We start from the raw sequence: 22,274 nt of genomic DNA, 5'->3' as shown, positions 1-22,274 counted from the left end.
ATTCTTTAAGTTCCCTATTATCTTTTTACACTTAAGCTAACATTAGGTGCACAATAATTAATTCTTTTATTAATTATTATGTGCAAGCCTATGTTTTCCCTTTTAAGGTTTCTTGACCTATTAGAGGTTATTTTTCTTTTCTTTGTATCATTATGACACTACACATTTTTGGTGAATATTGAGCTCTCCTCTTTTGAGCATATTTTTCCTGTGTCTTTATTATTCAGATTATTTTTGCTTCATTGTTTCTCCTTGTAATAGATTATTTTTAGCTTGCAGAATATCTTTAGGCTCCTATGGAGTTGTGTTTCCCAACTCCAACATGGTATCAGAGCTCAGATCTGCAGCCATCTGTTCCTGTTTTTGAGATTTTTTGCATTGAAAGTAGATCTAAGGTTTCAAGCAATTCTTTTGTGTGCTTAGGGAAATACTTTTTTTCAAGGCACTTTGGGCCTAAACGGACCTCACCATCATGCTCAGAAGGCCCAAAAACCCCTATAGTCATATAAAATTTGTCCATTTTTTACTCCTGAGCATCTGGGTGATTTTTTTTCTCCAACACCAGGTCGTACAACTTTGGCACACAAATCGAGAAAAAATTTCAAAAAAAATTGCCTTTTTACGACATGCAGGCTAGATTTTTTATTTTAAAAAAAAAAATCACAAAAAACTCAAAAGGGTAAAAGAGGCGCAAAAAATCAAAAAGGAAAGTTTTAAAAAACAAAATTGATTTTTTTGGGGTTGCGGGTACCACGGATCTGACAGTCCGGCCCCTGCCGGCACCGATACTCACCCTCCAGCCACTCTGGCCCCTGCCGCCAGCTCCTCCCGTCACCGGCTCTGCCCCCACCACTGGCACTACACCCACCGTCATCAGCACCGCCTGACCCTGCGCCCGCCGGCCCCTACCGGAGCTCTCCACCACTGCTAGAATCTATCTTCGCCGTCGACCACCACCCGAAATTGCCACCACCACTGTCGTCAGCCTCTACCCAATGATAACCACCTCTACCTGGCCCGACCACCACCACTACCGCCCTCCGGCCACCTCCACCTGCCTTCTCCACTCTCTAGCATTTTTTGAGAGGGGGTTGGTTTTTTGGGTCTATCTTGCACATTTGAAGTCGGATTTTAGAAAAAAAATAGGTGTCGGAAAGAGGGTTCCAAGATGGATTTCATGGAGTTGGATTTTTTTCTTGCATCTTCTGTTTGACTATACTTTTTTCCAGTCAAAGTCAGGCTTCTTTTCTGCACTTCTGGGGCCGTAGAATGGGCAAATGGATTCCGTTTTTCAAAAATGAATAGGCATTGGAAAGCTATCAGCATGATCTATTCAGATTTGTGATCTTTTTTCTCATAAATTTAATCAAGTAAATGAGATATTAGTTTGAAGTTTTTTTTGCTTATGCACCGCTGCCTTCTCATCAGTATGTACTAGGGTTTGGGTTTATCTATTGTGGGGGGGTGTTTTTTTCTTGCTTTTTGTCATTTATATCAGAAATCACAAACACAAAAACTCTCAAAACAAACAAACCCTTCTGCATCTTTTGTCTAGTCTGAAAGATCACATAATAAAAAAAACCAACAAGCAGGCGCAAGTGCAGGTACAGGTTTTTCTTCTCATGGCCGATCCTTCAGTTGAGTTGTTGACTTCACACAACTATCACACCTGGAAGCCCCGCATCACAAGGCTCCTCAGGGCATGAGGGTTGTGGTCTTATTTGGATGAGGTTTAGCTAGAATTGCAGCATCCTTATGAACTTCTTCAGCACAGGAACAAGATGGTGAGGCTATGGGTTTTCTCTCCTTGCATGTCTCTGACAGTCTTCTATTTCATCTTGATGAGTTGCTCACTCCTCGGGCTATGTGGTTGAAGTTTGAGTCTCTCTTCGGGAGGGTCAATGAGATTCAGGCATTGCAGATTGAGGAAGAATTGGTTTCTTTGTCACCTGATTCCTTTCCCACCATTGAGGATTTCTTAAACAAGTTCAAGACTACCCTATCTATCCTTCAGGGATGTGGCAAGACCAAGATAGACACAGAGTGCATTCATTTGATTCTTTTGAAGCTTCAGGGTCATTTTCAGTTGTTTGCCTCTGTTTTCTACTCCACCATGGATGGCTTGGGTGCTCATTTCACCATGCCTACCTTTGATGTCTTTTGTGAGTGTTTGTCTCATGAGAAGTCTCATCTTTCTCAGCTAGATATGCTTTCAGGATCCAAGAACAAAGCATTGGTTGCTCAGTCCTCTAAGGAGAAACAAAAGCAGAAACCGAAGCCAAAGAAGCCTTCTGTAGGTAGAGAGAATCCCTCCAAGCCTGCTCACAAGTCTGAATCTAAACCACCCTTTCCTCCTAAGCATGGGAAATCTTCACAGTCTGGTGAGTCTTCCTCCAAGACTAAGAAGAAATCAGGCGATACTTGTAGTTTTTGTGGCAAGGAAGGACATCTTGTTTCCCGTTGTTGGAAATGTTTAAAGGCTTTAGAGGAAGCCATGCAGCAACATCACATCTCCCCACCTCAGGCATCTTCTCCTTCCACAGGGAAAGGTCATGCACTCACTACTCGAGCTTCGACCTATGGGTCCACATGGATACTTGATTCTGGTGCTTCTCACCATATGACTCACACTCAACAGTTGGTTACTTCTCTTGCCTCTTGTGGTACTTCACAGATTGTAGTGGGTGACTTAGTTCAGCTTTCAGTCTTGGGTTCAGGTTCTGTCTCATTGGGTGGGGGTACTCTATAGGATATTCTGGTTGTTCCTGACATCTCAACGAACCTCCTGTCCATTTATCAGATTTGACACTCTAGCTCTAGTAAGACAGTTGAGTTCTCACCACATGATGTGGTTATTCGAGACCTCCATGACTCTAATTTGGTTGTGGCTATTGGGAGTGTGGATACTGCATCTCATCTATACATATTTGATGGATTTGAGCCCTCTATGGGTGTTGGTTCATCTCTTATAGCACATGCAGATTTAGTGAGTAAGCTTTGGCATAAGTGCTTGGGCCATGTCAATTACAGATATCTTCTGCAGATGAGTACACAGGCACTTGTTATTGGGCTCCCACAGATTTCCTACATTGATGGTGTTCATCATGGTTGTGTGCTTGGCAAGCATCACAGAGATCCCTTTCCGAAGGGAAGAGCCCCTCATGCTTTGGCACCCTTGGAGTTGATTCATAGTGATCTCATGTCATTTCCCACTCCTTCTTTTTCTGGGGCCAAGTATGTGCTCACTTTTATTAATGACTTCTCCAGACACACATGGGTGTACTTTCTTAAGTACAAGTCTAATGTCTTTGATTCATTTTGAATCTTCAAGATATTTGTTGAGAAGCAGTCAGGTTGTTCTATTTGGTAGATACGTACAGATAATGGGGGGGAATATGTGAATTAGGTTTTCAAAGATTTTTGCACTGAGCATGGTTTGCAACATTAGTTTACTGTTCCCTACACCCCTCAGCAGAATGGTGTCGCTAAGCACAAGAACATAACCTTAGGGGAGATGGAAAATTATATGATTCAGTCCAGGCCCATGGATTCATTTTTTTGGGCTGAGGCAGTCAATTGTGCCAACTATATTCAGAATCGGATGCCTCACAAGGCTATTCGACATATGACTCCTAAGGAGGCTTGGTCTCATAACAAGCCTGATGTTTCCTTTTTCCAAGTGTTTGGCAGTGAGGCATGGGATTTTATTCCTGATGCTCAGAGGAAAGCCATGGAGTGGAAGAGCCAACCACTCATTTTTGTTGGCTACTGTGAGGACGTCAACCCATATAGGTTGTTTGATCCTGATTCTAGAGAGGTCCTATTTCGATGAGATGTTTAGTTTGATGAGCTCTTTCCCATAGTGGATACCCGACTCCAGTGTCTACTCCTCTGCCTACTCCTTCCACTGCATCTCTTTAGGATCTTTTTGAGGATGATTCTGATGATGGTTCTTATGATCCACCATCCCCACCTCCACCTGCTCCACCTCAGATGCCAAAGTGGGCTCTCTTTACTATTGAGGTGGCAGGTCCTCTGGCTGGTGATCCTTTAAATACTCATCGGACCCGTTCTCATATTGTGGGTTCTAGACTTTTGAGTCATGCTATTTTAGATGATCCTCAGAATTTTTTCAGAGGCTACCAATCATCTTGAGTGGGATTGTGCTATGGAGGAGGAGTATTCTTCGTTGATGAGGAATCATACTTGGGATCTTTGTCCTCTTCCCAAGGGAAGAAAGATGGTTAGGTGTCATTGGTTGTATCACACCAAGTATGTTGCTGATGGTTCCATTGATAAGTAAAAAGCATGTCTTGTTGCGAAGGGTTTCTCATAGGTTGAGGGTATTGATTACTTTGAGACCTTTGCCCTAGTCGCCAAGATGAACTCCATTCACTTTGTACTATCTCTTGCAGCTTCTTGGGGTTGGCCTATTTTTTAGATGGATGTGAAGAGTGCCTTTTTACATGGGGATCTACAGGAGGAAATCTACATGGAGTAGCCTCAGGGATTTGTGTAGGATAGTTCTTTCGTTTGCAGACTTTGACATTCCTTGTATGGTCTCAAACAGGCCCCTCGGGCTTGGTATGAGAAGATGGATTCTTTCTTCCTATTCTGATCACATAGTGTACATTCAGCTTCTTGAGGGTGAGATCATGATTCTTGTCCTATATGTTGATGATCTCCTCATCACCAGTAGCTCATCCTTTATGATTTAGCATACTCAGCGAACCTTGATGGATCAGTTTGAGATGACAGATCTCGGTCTTTAGCACTATTTCCTTGGTCTTTAGGTGATTCAGTCTTCTGATGGGATCTACATTTACCAGCAAAAGTATGCTCTTGACATACCTTGGCACTTCAGCATGCTTGATTGCAAGCCTACTCCCACTCCATTTCAGTTAGGGGTTGTTTTGACCACCGCTTGCCCCACTCCTTCAGTAGATTCTACACTTTACAGGCAGTTGGTTGGTAGTTTGTTGTACCTGACTCACACCTGTCCTAATGTTTCCTTTGTGGTTGGCCTTGTCTCTTGATTCTCCCACGATCCTCATGAGAGTCATTGGCAAGCAGCCAAATATATTATGTGGTACTTTCAGGGCTCTAGTTCTCATGGCATTCACTATACACGAGGGGACCCTCACATTGTTGGCTACACTAACTCAGATTGGGATGGTGATGTCACTGATCAGAAGTCTACTTCTGGCTTTGTTTTCTGTCTTGGCTTTGGTCCTATCACATGGTCTTGCAAGAAGAAAACTACTCATGCATTATCATCTACAGAGGCTGAGTACCAAGCTGTTGTGCTCGCTAGTCAGGAGATCTTATGGCTTCGACAGTTGATGACTGAGTTTGGTTTTCCTCCTGATAGTCCCACTATTCTTTGGTGTGACAATCAGAGTGCTATTCATATTTCTTGCAAACCGATAGAGCATCAGCGGATGAAGCACATTGAGCTTCACATGCATTTCATCCGCTAGTTGATTCAGGATGGTGTTCTCATTCTGGAGTACATTCCCACTACCGAGCAGGTTGCAGACATCTTCACGAAACCTTTTGTATCGCCGCACTGTCTTCAGTTGCGCTCTATGCTTGGGGTGAAGGAAGTTGTCCTTGGGGGCTCTTTATGAGGCCTTCCTTCCTTTTTCTTCTTTCAGCATGTTCTTTTATCTCTTTTTGGAGAGGAGTTTTTTCCCACTAGGTTTTCTCCTTTTCTCTATTTCATAGAGATTTCATTGTATTTGGGTACCTGATCAGGCCTTGTTGCCGGGACCCATCTTTCCTGCTTTTAGTAGCTATTCTAGGCTTTAGATTCTCCCTAAGTCTAGCTTAAGAGGGGGTGTTAGAGTAATTGGGCATTTACTTGATTAATTAAACAATATTTGTTTAATTCTTTAAGTTCCCTATTATCTTTTTACACTTAAGCTAACATTAGGTGCACAATAATTAATTCTTTTATTAATTATTATGTGCAAGCCTAGGTTTTCCCTTTTAGGGTTTCTTGACCTATTAGAGGTTATTTTTCTTTTCTTTGTATCATTATGACACTACACATTTTTGGTGAATATTGAGCTCTCCTCTTTTGAGCATATTTTTCCTGTGTCTTTGTTATTCAGATTATTTTTGCTTCATTGCTTCTCCTTGTAACAGATTGTTTTTAGCTTGCAGAAGATCTTTAGGCTCCTGTGGTGGTGTGTTTCTCAACTCCAACAAATTTTTTGAGTCTATTTCACTATAGGTAGGGAACCCCAAAGAGTAGCTAGATATGTACACTTGTCTATAGTAGTCCCCAGGGATCATTATATTTTTTTCATTTTTCTAAGGTTTACTACTTGTGCCTTTTATTTTCATCTTGCTCATCAACTTGGGGAAATTTTTTTGAAGAAATTAAGACACATAGTGGAAGATGCCACTTGACAATGTAGTAAAATTTTAGAAGGTTTGTAGCTCAACATTTCTTCAAAATGTGCAAAGACACCACCTGTTTCCTTCACATTATTTTGTTTTAGGGGGATCTCATTTTGCATAGTTGCGGAAGATGCCACATGGTGATATTATGGGTTTTGCAATAGAAAAAGAGATTTTTTTTTTGGAAAGATCTTTCAATGCACCAAGTGTTCAAGGAAAATGTAGACTAAAGGAAAACTGATAGGTTTACCAAAAGGTGAATTTTTCACCAAAATAGAGGTTTTGAAGCATCTTTAGCTTGGGTAGAAATATATTTGTGTCATTGGTTGATGTTTAATGTAGGAAGAAGTTGGATAGCACCACATGTCTAAGGAAAGGCATGTCTATGAGATGTAGTCACTTGAGTCCAAAATTTTTACAACTGAAAGTGATGGATGACCTAGGTGGTATTCTTCTTTGTGCAAATGAAGAAATAATAACTATGCAAAAATGATTGGTCTAAGATGGTTGCAACAGTCTCTATGATGGTGATCACATGTAGTGAATATGCAAAGGCATTTTCTTGTTTTGATCAATGATTTTAGTTAGTGCTTTATATCTATTTAAGCCTATAGACTTTATGTTTTAAGGGTTCACCAACTTTTAGCAAAAAATGGCAAACTCTATTATTTTTGAGACTTTATTTTTATTTTATTGATCAATGAAGCCAAGCATATTAGACTATGCTTAGTTTGCCTCTCCTATGTGTTTAATTTTTGTTTGATGAATGATTTAAAGTTCTATGTCACAAATGAGTAGAATAACTTGTCTTAATTTTTTACTCTTATGTTTTCAATTCAAATACAATGGGCTATTGAATCATTTGTTGTTACACTATTTTGGTGGTTTGTAGTGTGTTTTGAAATTGTATCATGTTGATTTGATGAGGAGAGATTTATTAAATAAGTAATGACCTAAAGTAGTTAAGAAATTTTCATTTTGACAAGCCTTAATAGATGCTTCTCACAAAAATATTAGAATATTATGTTATGTTTCTTATGACCATATGCATTTTGTTATCTTTCTAATAATGAAGAGATAGTGGTATTCTATACTTATAATTCAAGAGTTGCATATTTCTTACTTTCCTAAGCAGTTTTTTAAACTATTGTGAAAATCTGATGCATCACCTTAAATTTACATTTATTTTTATTGTATATCCCTCTCCCTTTTTCCTCTCAATTTTTTTTTTTAAGAGTCAACTTCTAAAATCTTGGAGGTTTTCTAGTGAATTGCCTATATTTCCCCATTCACTAAACTTCCCATAAGGTTGTGACCTCATAAGTGTACACTTTAGGGATCAACAATAGTAATTTGACAAGTGTCACATGAGGGATAAAGGCTAGGTTTATGATGTGCATTAGGGCAAATCTTAAAGTGAATTGTTGATATTTGGAGATGTAGCATAAAATGGATGCTGGAGGTGAAAAGTTAGTTTGACTTTAATATGAAGTGTCTAGGTTAAATGAATCTAGATAGGTCTTAGTTAGTCACATTATTTTAAATAATTAACTAAATAATAATAAAATTATTCAATTAGTAATTGAAGAAGAGAAATGGGGAATACATTAATTACATAAATAATATTCATTTGATTGATTTGGCTAGGTGGGAAAATGGAATAAATGATTAATTAAATATATTTTATTTAATTAATCAAGTGATGAAGAAAATAGATTTAAGAAAATAGGACTAATGTGTCATAAGGTGACATAAGATGGTGGTAGGAGGATGAATGACTAGGGGATGTAGGAAGAGTCAATTTCGAGTATCTACATCTCCAATCTAACTTCAATGAAGATTTTTTAGGTTTATGATCTAAAGTGTTAGTTTGTACATTATACTATCTATTGTCTAATCATTTATCGTTAGTTTTAATAACCTTCCCATAATTAATTGATTTGGTTTTTTTGCAGTTATTTGTTATAATGCCAATACCACTAAAAGTGAATTATAATATAATCCATATAGAAGTCTCAAATAAGAATATATTATCCATGTTATTTCTATCATTTAGCATGCAATACTCTATTATAATTTTTATGTGGAATAGTAAATATTAGATTAGTATCAAATCATAATGGTTATTTTTGATCCATGAGGGAGATGAAAGAGTCATAAGTTGCCTAAGATAAGTCCATAAATTTATCTTTTGAGGATTTTTCTTGCCTAGAGAAATTAAAAGCTATTTGAGAAGCATTAATATTTAATAGGAGTGTTAGGATTGAATATTGATTAATGTGAGGACCATTCCTGTAATAGATTAGTGAAACCACAAACATAAAAAACATATGTAAATTGCATCTAAAAATTTGAAAAATATTGCATGGAATTATTCGATTTGTTTTAATAATTTATTCGCCTCTTTGAGGAGGCAACCTCCTTGGACTAATCTTCGATACAACATAATTTAAAGATAATAAAAAAATGATCTACAATCTATATATAACAATTACAACAAGATTAACTAATATTTTTTAAGCATCTTAATAATTTATTTAATGATTGTTGAATTTATATTATAAGATCAAATATTTTAACAAAAAGATTTCACATTCTACATAAATATGTACATAGGAGTGTGGAAACTAATTTTTGGTGCTAAAAGTAAAGTCTAGGTACTACTAAAATGGTGTCAAAATTATTTTTATTTTTATTTTTTACTAAAAGGAATGTGATATTTTGAATTAAAATATTCTAAAAAAATGTCATTAATAATTTTGTATTTCCTATAAAAAATTTATTCTTAGAATAATGGGCAATAGAAGGAAGCTTGGTGCATGGGTAGATGTGGCATGGGAGGATCCACCACATGTGCTCGAATGGGTTTTTTCAAAGGGAATATGGGAGGACATGACAATGCAGGCAAAACAAGGCAGGCAAAAGGGGTTTTTTCGCCCGATTTCGAGCTACTTTCAAGGGTTTTTCAAAAATCATCACAGGCGAAAACGTCACATTGGGAGGTTTAATTCGCGAGGTTAGGGTGGTAATGGTGTAGGAAAATATAATCATCATTTGAAATCCAAGAATCAGTGGGCTAATTACAGAGGTGATGAGAGATCGTTTGCTCAAGTGGTGGGCCCTGGAAGCATGAAAACAACTAGGGCATCTATTTCTTTGAAACCGAAGGGCACATTGGAGATTCTGAACTCAAAGGCTTATAGCTTTGGCAAGGACAAGATGAATGATGGTAATTTGACTCACTCTATTTCAGGTTTGGCAAAAGGTAAGGGGGTTGATGGAGCCCTGGAGAAAGAGGTATGGGTTCTTATTCCGTGTTTTGATTTTAGTAGATCTTTTGTGGCAAAGAAAGCTTCTAGGTTACATTTTGTTGCACTCTTGGGTGAGATCTAGGGTCCTCACACTAATTTGTCTAAGTTGCATTCTAAATTGAGGAAACGTTGGTCTGCATTGGTTTATTTTCAGTTATTATTTGCAAATACCTTTGTAATTGTTTTCGACTCCCCACATTTTAGGGATGAAGTTCTTACGAATCTGTCTCATTGGTTTGGCAATAATTTACTTATAATATCTTCTTGGAAGCCTTTTTTTGTCCCAGAATGGTCCAAATCTAAAAATATCCTAGTTTGGTTTGGGCTGCCTAAATTACCCTTTGAATTCATGGATCCAGAAGTTTTGAAATCGATAGGAGATAATTTTGGGACGTTTTTTACATCTAAATCTGATTTTGTGGAAGGGAAGGTTCTGGTAAAAATCTGTGTGTTGGTTAACCCTACTTCTATGTGCCTAAATTCATGTAATATTAAGTCAAATAATGACCTTCTTCATAATCCAATTGTTGTGGATGCCCCTTTGTTTTTGGATTTTCGTATTGATTCCAAGACTGTTACACAAGATAAGGGTGGTATTTATGTTCTTTGAATCTTGTTTCTATTAAACTTCTTCTCTCCATGTCTCTTTTGACTCTGATTATCAGCCAAGAGGGGGTCCTGATGGGAACAATGCAGGTCAGTTAATCCATAATGCTTCCTCTGATAAGGTGGATGTTGTTTTGAACAATTTATATCAGGCAAGTTCTGAGGGCACTAATATTTCTAATCCTGTTTGTCAAGGACATGGTGTTAATCCTTTGCATTCTGGTCATAAAAGACCTTCCTCCCCCCAAGTTCCCATTACTTTTAATTTTATACAGGAGGGTGGGCTAGATGGTAAGGTGGTTGAAAAGGTTTTTGTTTCTTTATAAGGGTCGGATGTTCAGGTGAACATTAGAGAGCAAAATGGGGTTGAGGGGGATAATTTACCTATTAAGCCTTTTTCTTTAAGTCAAGATGATGCTCTCTTAATTTAGAAGGTTAAAGAATTAGCAAATAATAAGCCTAATCTGGGTAATGGTACATCTCAGGAGATTCTAGTTATTTCTCCAGATGAACATATTGTTCAACAATTTGAGAATTTGATAATAGTAATAAGGATCATTTAGATGAGGAGGTTACAGATAGGGTTGTGTGTTCTATCGAGAATGATTTGAATTTAATTAATAAGAGCTTTCATATTTCTCCTTCCTTTAACCCTTTTGAGGTTCTCAATAATGATGTTTCTCAAGATATTTTAAATAAGGTGGAACCTCAGGGAATGGTGTCTTCTCCTCTGTTAACTTCAGGAAAAATGCCATCCTCTCCTATAGGTCCCCCTATTTCTCAAGAAGAGATTAAATTCCCCATTCCATTTGTTTCACTGGGTAGGGGTAGACCTCCAAAAAACTGTAAAACTCAATTAGAAATTGATGCAGGTATTCAAAAAGTGTTGTCTGCTTCTCTTGGGGTTAAGAAGGGTAAAACCTTGTCTTTGGATAAGGGGAAAAACATTGGGCATATTTTGAGTTCCATTAAGAAGAAAATGAAATGCTTAAATAGGCCTCCGGTTACTAGATCTGTGGCTGTTAAGAGGAGTTTACATAAAAGTTTTGGGGAGAATACTTCTTCTCCTAAGGATGGAAAGAGGGGAATGTCAACCTCCCCTCGAGGGCAATGAAGATTATTTCTTGGAATGTTAGGGGATTAAATGCCCCTAACAAGAGACACTTGATCAGGTCTCAATTGGACTTGGTTAAGTGGGATATAGGTATGCTTCAAGAGACTAAGCTCTCTTTGGAGAATTCTGATTTTGTTTTTTCCTCTTGGAAGAAGTGGAAATTTTTTTCCTATCCGACTTCTAGGGCTTCGGGGGGTTCAGCCTTGCTATGGAATGATTTTGTGGTAGATGTAGAATTGATTGCTTCTGCTCCTAATTGGATGCTATCATTAGTGTCTAATAAAACTTCTATGTTCAAATTTTGGCTTTTCAATATTTATGCCCCCTTGGGTGTTTTGGCTAAATGCAGTTTATGGCAAGAAATTATAAGGGTGTCATCCCCCCTAAGGGATCAATCTTTTATTATTTTTGGGGGGGACTTTAATGCAATTTTGGATTCGAGAGAAAAGACAGGGGGTATTTTCCCTAATAAGAAATCTATGGATGACTTTAATGCTTTTATCTCTGATATGACTCTTTTTGACTGTAAGCCAAATAATGGACTTTTTACTTGGACAAATATGAGGAAGGATTTCTCTCAAATTGCGGAGAGATTGGATAGATTTTTACTTTCTAACAATTGGTTTGATTCAGATATTGAGTTTTTTTCTTCTATCCTTCCAATCTCGGGGTCAGATCACTTTCCTGTTTCCCTCTCTATTATAGAAGATAGATCTTCTCATAAGTTACCTTTTAAGTTTGAACCCATGTGGTTTAGGGACCCTTCTTTCCTACCCCTGCTTCGACAGTGGTGGGGTGAGGCACCATTCTTAAGGGGTTCTAGAATGTTTCAGATTGTTAAGAAGCTCAGATTTTTAAAGAAAAAAATTAGGGAGTGGAATTCTATGTATTTTAAGAATATCTTTGAGGAAAAGAAAAGGATTTTGGATATGATTGAAGTCTTGAACAGTCATGTGATCTAGCATTGAATGGGTCCTAGGGTGTTTGATGAAATTAAGTCTCTTAAGGGTGAGTTAGAAGAAATTTTGGTGAGAGAGGAGGTATATTGGAGACAAAAATCTAGGGAGTTATGGTTATCTGATGGGGATAAAAATACAAAGTTTTTCTATTCTTCCACTAAATTGAAAAGGGATAGGAGTAGGATTACTTGTATTCGGGACTGTCATGGGAATATTCTTTCTGATTTGGATTATATTGCTAGTGAAGCAGTTAAGGTCTTTAAGAATTTACTTTCCTCAGAAAATAATGATGTTACTAATAATATTACATCTTATATTCCCTCTTCAATCTCTTTAGATGACAACAAAATGTTAATGTATCCTTTTTTATTAGAGGAGGTTAAGGGGGCTATTTTTGCTATGAATCTAAACAAGGCACCTGGGCCTGATGGGTTCACTCCATTATTCTTCCAGAAATGTTGGGACTTTATGGGACCGAATGTTCTTTTGGCCCTTGAGGAAGCAAGATGAAATAGGTTGGTTCTTAAGGAAATGAATACTACCTTGATAGTCATTATACCTAAGAAGGAGGACCCTAAAACTTTTGCAGATTTTCATCCTATAGCTTTATGTAATACCCTTTTCAAGATCTTCACGAAAGTGATTTCTATGAGATTGGCTAAACTTTTACCGAAAGTTATTTCTTTAGAGCAGGGGGGTTTTGTCCCAAAAAGGGAAACAACGGAGGGGGCAATAGTTGCACATGAGGTTCTTCATTCAATATTAGTTCAAAAATGTCCTGCCATGATTCTAAAGTTAGATATGATGAAGGCATATGATAGGGTTGAATGGAATGCATTAAAATTTATGTTGTCTAGGTTGGGTTTCTCGATGGCTTGGATAAAATGGATCATGTCATGTGTCTCCTCAGCTAGATTCTTGATTCTTGTTAATGGGTCTCCTTGTGGGTTTTTTCATTCTTCTAGGAGTTTGAGGCAAGGGGATCCCCTATCCCCTTTCTTTTTTATATTACTAGCTGAAACCTTGAGTTGGGCAATTAGAGCAGTTAGATTGAGTGGTTTATAGAGGGGGATAAAAATTCATAATTTTGTTTAGAGGATTTCTCATTGCCTTTTTCCCGATGACACCCTATTGTTTGGTAATGCATCTTTGAATGAGGCTAGAATTATTAATAAAGTGATCAAGAATTATGCTTTATTTTTTGGTCAGAAGGTCAATAAGGATAAGTCAAAGATTTTCTTCTTAAATACTCATCCTTTGATTTAGGGTAGGCTTCAGAATTTTTGGGGTTTCCAACTTGGGGACCTCCCTTGTAGCTACCTTGGGGTCCCCTTTTTTGTTAAAAAGGATAAGGTGGGCTTTTGTGATAAAGTAATTTTAGGGATATCAAAGAAAATTCTGTCTTGGAACCACAAATGGCTTACTATGGCAGGGAAAATTGTTCTGATTAAGTCTGTGTTGAATGTGGTGCCAATTTATTTAATGTCAATTCTCAAAGCTCCGAAGTGTGTTCTTGTTAGTTTGAAGGATTCTCTGAGATCCTTTCTTTATAATAATAGTAAGGATGGGAATAGTAGGATTCCCTTACTAGCCTAGGATAAAGTTTGCCTTCCAAAAGAGCTTGGTGGGTCAGGGATTAGGAGCTTGGAGAAACAAAATATGGCCTTGGGTCTAAGTTAGTTTGGAAATTGTATGATAAGCCAGATTCCCTCTAGGCCAAGATTATGTTTGCTAAGTATTTAAACAATGGGTAAAGAGAGAGTGTTTTTCGTGCTTCGCGTTTTCCCCATGGGTCGGCTATTTGGAACTTTTTGGTTAAATGTAGAAGTGTCTTGTTATCTCAACTTTCTTGGGTTGTGCATAATGGTTGCAAAGTTATATTTTGGGGTGATGCTTGGAATGGCCATTGTCCTTTGGACTCCATTAGGGATTGGTCCCCATTGAAGTCAATCCTTTCTGTCAGGTGGGGAGTTTTTTTGGCTGACTATTTTGATATTGAACAATGTGGTCATGTGAAGTTGGCTAAATGGAAATCTATTGATTATTTGAATGTTGACTTAAGTTTGAAATAAGAATTTTGTAATATCCTTAAGAACAAAGTTGTCATCTTTTCTGAGAGTGAAGATGAGCTTATTTGGACTAAGAGTGTTTCAGGCAAATACTCTGTGAAAGGGGTTGATTGTTGTTTTCCCTTATGTTTTGTGCAATAAGAATTTGGAATCTTCCTCTCACCTATTTCTTCATTGTGAATTTTATTTTGGGTGTTGGCAATGGTTGTTTGAGAAACTAGGCTTGTACTTTGTTATTGGATATGATCTTCTCTCTCATTTTAGAGCTTGGCCTATCTTGTTTTCTTCATCCTTTTATGCTTGTCTCTGGCTCATCTCTCATTCAATTATCATTTGGAACATATGGTTAGAGAGAAATAATATGATTTTTAGAAAGGAATCATCTTCGTTCTCTGACATTTTAACCAAGATTGAAGCTTCTATCTTGGAGGTGGCTTTGTCATACATACATAAAAACTTGGAGAATTTGACATCCTTCTCTCATTGGGATGGTAGGATTAGAAGGACTTGGAAATCTCTCTCTGCCATTCCTTCTCATGGGTCTATTGCAAAAGGTCTTATCACTGTTAATAAAAGACTTGCTGCTAGATGGGATCCTCCTCCTCTGGGACATTTCAAGCTTCATTTTGATGGAGCTTCAAGGGGTAATCTGGGGTTGGCTGGGGCTGGTATGGCTATTTTTGATCATAAGGCAGTTTTGATCACAGCTCGGTGTCATGCCCTTGGTTCCCAGTCAAACAATTTTGTTGAGTGCCAAGCTTTATCTCTAGGGATTGATTTGGCTATCTCTTTAGGGATTAAAAACCTATTAATTCAGGGGGATTCGATGGTCATTATTCAAAGTGTTTTGATCAATAAGAGAAATTTTTGGCATTTGAAGTACATATTGAATCATATTTTGGAGAAGTTGTCATTCTTTGATACATTCTCGAAATCACATTGTTATAGAGAACTTAATAAGCTCGTAGATTTTTTGGCTAATGTTGTAATTGACTCTGGTGCTCAATTTAAGAATGTGGAGGTAAGTGACATTCCTCAAGATATTCTTCAAGGGTATTTGATCTAATCTAAGGGTATTAAGGTATTTGATTTTGTCTTTGTTATTTGATTTCATTATCTCTTGAGGTATTCATGCTATCCTTTACTCTGATCAGATTTTATTTGCACAACATGTGTAGTTGGGGGGATGATAGGCTCTATTATGTTTTTTTAAAATATGGTGTGCTCTTAGCATTTTATTTTGGACTATATTATGGTGTACATATCCCATGAGGTAAGGTTAGCAAGTAATTGCAGATTTTTGCCGAATATTGCAAATTATTCTGGTGCTCAATTTAAAATTGTTGAGGTAAGGGATATTCCTCAAGGTTTCATGGAAGGAAATGGGATGTCTTGTCTCTGATTAAATTGAAGGTTCTTAAGGTGTTTATTATTCTTTGTTCCTGCTTGCATTATCTCTTAAGGAGGTAAGGTTGGAAGGGCATGTGTGTATATTTTGAGGTGGGGTTGGCAAGGCATGTGTGTATGATTGAGGTGTATTTATGTCTTATGTCTTGGTATAGTGGTATTCATTGGGGAGCATGATATTTTTTATGAGTTTGGTTTTGGGAGTAAGGACAGAAATGTTGATTTCTTGGCAAATATTGCCATTAAAAGTAAAGCTCATTTCCGGTTGGTTGATTCATCTGAAATTCCTTCGACAGTTTGGGAAGGTGGTCAAAGTTCTTTGCTTTTTGACTAACTGGTTGCCCGCCTTCCTTGATTGGTTAGGTTCATCCTCTTTTTCACTTTATGGATGAATTTGTATGTGTTAGGTCTCAAAGGCAACTGAGAGGGGGGGGGGTGAATTAGTTGTCTTGAAACAATACACCAAAAACAACTTAACCAATTTATAGCTTAATACCTGTGAACCAGTCTGTTATACCAGTGGATAGATTTAACAAACAATTAGAATACTGGCAAAGATTAATGCATGAAACAAAAGACAAAGTTATCCACAACACATAACACCAATATTTGTATGTGGAAACCCTGTAAGGGGAAAAACCACAGTGGGAAACCTTACCCACAATCAGATGATACTACTACAGATAGTAAGTGTACATAAATGGGGTCTGCACATGCAGAAAGGCCAAGCACCTAGAGCTCACTGCTCAAACACAAATGGGACTCACACTGACTACAATTGGATGGTTAGATCCAATAAGAATGTATTGCTCAAAATAACATCTTCATATGCTGGATTCAGTACTGGCGTAGTTTTGATTTGCTTTCAAAAAAACCTAGCTTCACCTTCAAATGATGTCTACATGTATAGCTCTACTCAATCTCGCATATACCTTCACACAAATCCTTTTTGCATTCCACATTCGATCTTACAGGTAAGACCTTACATTTATACCATAACCTAGGACAAATTTTAGTAGGTCGGCTCTACAAGATATTACAATAAAAACATTTTACAAACAATAAAATATTCGATGCAATAACCAATTCAATATGTCAACTTAATTCATTTACAACAATAATTAATCTTCTCCATAGCGTGTCATGTTGATCTGGAAAAGATAAACCTGCTGGTGCATAACCTGGATTTATTTGCCAGTAACAGCAAATATGCAAATATGATTATGCCAATAAACAATTCTCCAAGATAAGATGTCCAAACAATGTCTTCAACATTACCAAGTGTCAGTGATCATTATATCCTGTCGGTGTACCATATACCGATGACTGTGCAAAAGTCACTTGCTTGCTGGTGAATGTTGTTGGATCTCCAAAGTGCTAGAGTTTTAGTACGTGTTGACATCAATGACAAAACCATACCAAAATACCAACAATCTCCCTGTTTGGCATTGATGGCAACACAAGATGGAAAAACCATCAAAGTGTCAAAACAAAAATGCCAAATACAAAAACCAACAATCTTCCTAAAGTAACAATCTCTCCCCCTGAGAGTAACATAAGTTTCCTTATGTTTTTCTATACCAATCTCCTCCCAAAAGATAATGTGTTTTTCCATAGATATCACTCCCCCTTTGACATCAAATGCCAAAGTTACAACAAAACCAAGTTAATATGCAAAATACCAATCAAGTCAATATACCAACTACTCCCCCTGAGATGTAGCTTCCTCATCAAAGTTGGAGTAAAAATATTTCTTTGTTAATTCTGCTAGTTGATGACAAACGTCAACTCTCTAAGTATATACTGGTGGGGGTATGACCCCAAGCTATTCTCTAAGATATTCAAAAGTCTCCCTAGGCAGAGGTTTAGTGAAAATATCTGCAAGTTGTTCTTTAGTATTCACATAAACTAGTTTTATTTCTTTTGCTTCAACATTTTCCCTTAGAAAATTCAGTTTGATGGAAACATGTTTTGTTTTAGAATGTAATACTAGATTCTTAGATATATCAATTGCTATTGTGTTATCACAATAGATAGTTATAGGTTCCTAGCATTTTACCTTTAAATCTTTCAACATTTGTTTAAGCCATAGTACTTGTGTACAGTTAGTTGTTGCTGCAACATATTTTGATTCTGTTGTTGATAAAGATGTACAACTCTGTTTCTTACTCAACTAAGAAATTAATCTACTTCCAAGAAAAAAAGATCCAATGGTAGTTCTTTTTCTATCATCCACATCTCCTGCCCAATTTGCATTTGTGTATGAACATAGTTCAAAGTTTTCATCTTTAGGATACCATAATCCAAGATTTGTAGTGCCTTGTAAGTACCAGAAAATCCTTTTTATTGTCGATTCATGATTTTCTCTAGGATTACTCTGAAATATTGAAACAATACATACTGCATTCATAATATCAGGTCTTGTTTGTGTCAAATACTTTAAACCTCCTATCATAGATTTGTACCTAGTTGGATTAACAGGTGTAGATTCATCCCTTAAAGACAGTTTGTCATTTGTAGTCATAGGTGTGCTTACTGATTTAGAGTTCTCCATCCCAAATTTCTTTAGTAACTCTTTTAAGTATTTGGATTGACTCAAGAATATACCTTTAACAGTCTGTGAAATCTGCAATCCTAAAAAGAATATTATTTCACCGATCATAGACATTTCAAATTCTTGCTGCATTTTAATAGAAAAGTCTTTACACAATCCATCTTCTCCTCCAAAGATTACATCATCAACAAAAACTTCTATAGCGAAGATGTCACCATTAGTCACTTTATAGTATAAGTTATTGTCAGCATTACCTTTAGAAAAACCAATTTTCAAAAGATACTTATCCAGTCTTGCATACCAATCTTTTGGAGCTTGCTTCAATCCATACAAAGCTTTCCTTAACCTGCAAACCATATCTTTATCATTTGTCAAAGAAAATCCATCAGGTTGTTCAATGTAAACTTCCTCTTCAAGATCTCCATTCAGAAATGCACATTTACTATCCATTTGATATACTTTGTAGTTCTTATGTGCTGCAAAAGCCAAAAATAATCTAACTACCTCAATCCTAGCTATCGGTGCAAAGGTTTCATTATAATCAATTCTTTCTTTCTAAGAATATCCCTTACACACTAATCTTGCTTTATTTATGATAACCTTACCATCTTTGTTAAGTTTGTTTCTGAATACCCATTTTATTCCAATTACATTCTTATCTTTAGGTCGGGGAACTAATGTCCAAGTATTACTCTTCTCAATTTGTTCTAATTCTTCTTCCATGGCTTTAGTCCAATATTTATCTTCACATGCCTCATTAACTAATGATGGTTCAATTTGAGAAATAAGACATACCTCTTCATTTGCCAATCTTCCTCTTGTCATGACTCATTTATGGTTGTTTCCAATTATCTGATCTTCATAACGATTCAATCTTACATACTAGGGTGTCTTAGTTTGTTGTTGTTCCTCAGTCACAGTGGAATTTTCAGATGATACCGGTGTAACTAGATCTTCACTCAAAGCTAATGGATTCAGTGTAGGTTCATTTGTTAGAATTTTTGTTGCTGGTTCAGAATCTATATACCTTGAAGTTCCTCTGAATTGTTCATCAATCTTTGCATTTGTGCTCTCAACAATTTTCTGCAATCTCTTGTTAATGTTACTACTTATCAAGTTGCCATTAGTTTCATGTCAGAGTTATTCTATATACTCTAGTTGGTTATCTCTACCGAGATATTCAGTTGGTATTCACAGTCTAGTCGGTTATTGAAGAAAGTAGTCTCAAAACGTAGTATACACCGAGCTATCTACCGAGTATCATTTCATGTCTACCGAGCAGCAAAGATGACACACCAAGTTGATATACACCGAGTGAAACGTGTTACCAGATTCATTGAACCTGGACATACATATGAAAACGTGTTACAAGATCGAGGCACATCTAATTGTTATCACATTGGAAATTGCACTTAAAGATTGTGTATGATTTTGAGGTCTTCTGACCAATGAAATAATTTGCATGGTTATTCATTTGATAAATCATATTTGTAAGATCAAAGCAATGAGTGGATCACCGTTATAAGAGATCTATTTATACAACATGAGTTAAGAATTAAAAAGTGTGTGTGTGCATGAGTGTAAGAAGACTATTATAGAGACACAGAGGTCATCGAGAAGGTTTTCAGAGAACGGTCAAAGAACAGAGTAAATAGAAGGGTTTACTGAGTTACTATATGGGTTACCGAGGTATGCTATAAGCAAGGTAACTTATTCTGAGCACATAGAATCTGCTATAACATTCCAGATGTAAAGTTGTAGATATTTGTAATGATATTATTGTAATATTTAGAAGTTGTAAGAGAAACCTTTAACAAGGTAAAAGACTCTAATCAAGTCTATAAAATGTAAAGCCTCTAACCAGGTGCAACATTTAGTTTAAGTGCTGTGAAATCCTTTAGCAAGGTAGATCTAACAGATCTTGTTACTCCTAACAGGGTAAGCTATCAGAAATAGCTAAACATATAGCTCTAACCGAGCACTCTTTATTATTGTAGTAGTGAAGTTGTGGGTGCCATCCCCACCATAGTTTTTCTCTCTAACCAAGAGTTTCTGCATAACCAAAATATATGTGTTATGGAGTGAATCATGTATGATTGTTATCTATTTGTTTTAGCTTTATATTATGTTACTGCACTATTTGGTTTATGCATAACAGTAAAGTTATTATTGAAGAAAAGTTTTGGAGTACTGATTCACCCCTCCCCTCTCAGTACATTAGCTTTCCATATTGGGCCTAACAATTGGTATCAGAGCTTGAATCTTGGAAAAGGGCTTAACTACCTAAAGAGAAAGATCTTATCAATGGAAGGCTATAAACAATCTTGGAGGATTGTATATCTGTAAGAAGAACTGGATCATGTTAATCAAGTAATTATAGACATGCAAAAACAAATGCAAAAATCTTTGAAAGTAAGAAGAAGATTATCTAATGATTTGTAGGACTCTCAAGAGTTAGTGGAACAAATTGAGACATCATCTGAGAATAGTATATCTGAAGAAACTGAAGAAATGATTGGAGTATTGAAAGAAAAGAACAAAGCACTAGTTGATCAACTAAAAGCAATGAAAATAGAACATGAACATTTCAGCACACAGATGACTGAAAATCTTGATGCATTGAGGACAATTGAGGATAAAGTAAGAGATCTAGAAAGGGAGAAACAACAACTTGAAGTCTTAGTATCTGATAAGAATGATGAAATCACAAGGTTGACTAGAATTCAACAAAACCTGTCAGATCAACTAGGTTATGCACATCATGAAGCAATTCTAAAAAATGATGAGAATCAAGCATTGAAACTTGAAGTATCAAGGTTGACCGATGAACTTGAATCAGAGAAGAAATCCAAAGAAACACTCAAGAAGAGTTATGAAGCATCAAAGATGTTGGATAAGCAACTGAATACAAGAAGACCCAACAAAGATGCAGGACTTGGTTACAAAGGAAAAGAGTCTACATAGAAGGGAATTCATACTACCAAGAGAGGAGAATCATCAAAGCAAGCTGGAAACAAGAATAACATCAAAAGAAACAAGCCTTTTTGCAACTACTGTGGAAATCAAGGTCACACTGCCAACATGTGCCAATTTAGAAAAGGTAAGCAACCAAATGTCACTAAGTCCAAAATTTATTGTTACAATTGCAATAAATATGGTCACACATCTAATCAATGTAGGATAAAGTTTGTTAACAATTATCAGAAGGCAAAATTCAAAGGGTTTTGTAAAAACTGCAATAGATATGGACATAGTACCGAGAAGTGTTGGTTTAAGCAAAAGAACTATATGTGGTATGCACACCGAGCAAATGCTAGAGGTTACCGAACTCACACACATCCTTACCGACGGTATTATGTAGTACCATGGGATTACAATACAAGGATATGGTGTGAATGTTGTGGAAGATATGGACATATAAGTGCCAACTACTTTATAAGGTTTGGAATGAACAACCGAAGATCATGGAGAAATCCTAGTATGACATGTTTTCATTGTCACAAAGTTGGACATTTAGCTGGAGATTGTAGAGATCAACCTAGAAAAGACACTGAAGAAATAAAAGACAAATTAAAGATGATTTGGAAAAAGAAGGAAATTGTGTCAAATAAAGAAAGCACCTTACCTACCGAGTTAGGTGCACCTATTCCAAATTAATCGGTAAAGGTATGAAGGGACTGCATCCTCTCAAGGTTAAAATCTTAACAATTCCTATTTTATCATGTACTTAATTCAAATCAGCATAATTAAGATGTAATAGTAAGTTTGAATTTATATCAAAGTCTTTTGAAGCACTATATAAGAAAAATGTCAAGTCGGTGAATACAAGAAACTTGTCTAGTCGGT

The sequence above is a fragment of the Cryptomeria japonica genome, chromosome 2 (genome assembly GCF_030272615.1).
Source record: "Cryptomeria japonica chromosome 2, Sugi_1.0, whole genome shotgun sequence".
NCBI lineage: Eukaryota > Viridiplantae > Streptophyta > Pinopsida > Cupressales > Cupressaceae > Cryptomeria > Cryptomeria japonica.
This window is presented reverse-complemented; position numbering follows the sequence as displayed.